Raw genomic sequence first — 1947 nt, forward strand, 5'->3', positions numbered from 1 at the left:
TTTTTTTTTTTTTTCTACTTTTTGGCCGCACCGCGTGGCATGTGGGATCTTAGTTCCCCGAACAGGGATCCAACCCGCACCCCCTGCAGTGGAAGTACAGAGCCTTAACCACTGGACCACCAGGGAAGTTCCTCACAGCCCTTACTCCTAAAGCCCTAAAGTGCAGCCTCACTCCTTGCCCACTTCTAGAAGTAGTAAGCCTGGCTGGTAGGGAACCACTCCTGAGAGGTTTTGGAAGGGGAAGTCTGTTCACTTTCCCTATCTTCCAAAATGCACTAGAGGTGAGGGGTTGGCACCCTCCCCAGGCTCTCTGAGCCTATAGAGCTAGCCCAGTCTTCAGGTAGTGCCCAGATGCTCTGGGACTTAGCTGAGGGGAGGGAGGTATAGGCATGGGGTGCTCATCTGTCCTGGGGGCTGCAGAGCCCTGCCCCTTTTCTGGGCTGCAGTAGGAATACAGAAGCGAAGCTCACCAAAATCCTATTGGTTAATGTTTCTAGTGAATTGCCCAGAAATATTTTTAAGTAGACTACCAAACTACTCTTTCTCAATTAAAAATTCATTAAACTGCTAAAACCCCTCCCATGCACTTCTACTTTTGCAAATCAAATATTGTATAAACAAAAATAGGAAGCAAAGAAACAAAAAGGATATTTTCAGATGGAACTTGCTTTTAAGTGATGAAAACATGCACTTGAGCGTGGGTGGATGGGAGTTCTCATTTGTGTTTTAAAATCCCAAATTAATGAGCATGATAAACTGTTATTGCTGGCACTGTCTTTACCCCAAGTGGCCAAGTGGCACTGTCTGACTCTCTGAGTCCTTGGTGGGTCCCCCCCAACCCTCCTCTAACCCCACCCTTTCCCTTTCCATTGACTTGGGACAGCCCTTCTAGACATGCCAATCACAGTGGGGGGAGGGAGGTCACAGTACATGGGGTTCAAGGTCACAGTGGGCGGAGCAAAGGGAATCACATTGCAAGTAAGTCAGATTGTTCCCTCTGCTCAAGTCCAGCTGTCTGCCACAGCAGTGTGACCCACAGCGGACGACCCAAGAAGTGGTGACGGAGGCAGTGGCGGTGGCATCCTTTCCTGCCCGCATTTATCTGTGCTGTTTGAAGCCTTGTAACCCATCAGGACCCAACAGCTGTCTGATCACATTGTTGGGCTGCCTGCTGTCTTCAGGTTGGGAGATCCTGGCTGGCCTGTCGAGGATGGGTTTCTCTTGCTCCTCCTCTGGGCTGGTGCTGCCCATGATCCACTTCCAGGCCTCCACGTACTCTGCCTCAAGCTGCACTAGGGACTTGACAGGAAGGGCTGGCCTGCTGGTGGAGTTGGGGCTGCTGACCACACCAATGCTGGTGGGCTTCTTGAGGATGCGGATCTGTGGAGGGGCCCCATGGGAAGGCTATCGTCCTGAATCACAATGGGCACTTTGGAGGAGATTTGGATTTCCCCACTGTCTGCCGCCTCCCAGCTCTCAGGGACTTCCTCATTTTCCATCTTACTCACCGCTTTCAGAGACCCTCAGTTTTGAGTCTGCAGTTGGGATGGACTTCCATTTAGAGTAGATTTCAATATCTTTTCAGTTGAGAAACACCAATCCAGGGTTTGACCCCCCCGGGGTTTGGCAGGCAGCAGTGTTAGTGATGTAAAGAGGATGATGCAAGGGCCCTTTTAATAGGGATCAAGATTAGTTTTCTGGTTGCCTTGAGAGAACTAAGTCTCCAATTTGTAGGTTATATAGTGGTTTGCATAGGAGAAATGGAGGAAAAGCAGCTTCCACCCGTTGAAGTTTGCGAATAATGAATAAATTTCTTACCATATTTTAGAATGTCTGAATTGACCAGGTTAGAGTCTTCAAGAGCCCAGACAGAATAGAGAATTCTATGGGCTAGCCAGTAATTTTACATGGGGACAGCTGGTATAACCCATCAGGAAAGGACCAGAG

The 1947-nt window shown here is 49.3% G+C and overlaps 1 pseudogene; it reads right to left on the bottom strand.

The window, feature by feature from the left end:
- Positions 1-967: 967 nt before the first annotated feature.
- Positions 968-1492, bottom strand: LOC103069523 (SUZ domain-containing protein 1-like; annotated as a pseudogene).
- Between the last annotated feature and the right edge of the window lie 455 nt (positions 1493-1947).

This window comes from Lipotes vexillifer, unplaced genomic scaffold (assembly GCF_000442215.2).
Source record: "Lipotes vexillifer unplaced genomic scaffold, Lipotes_vexillifer_v1.1 scaffold129, whole genome shotgun sequence".
NCBI lineage: Eukaryota > Metazoa > Chordata > Mammalia > Artiodactyla > Lipotidae > Lipotes > Lipotes vexillifer.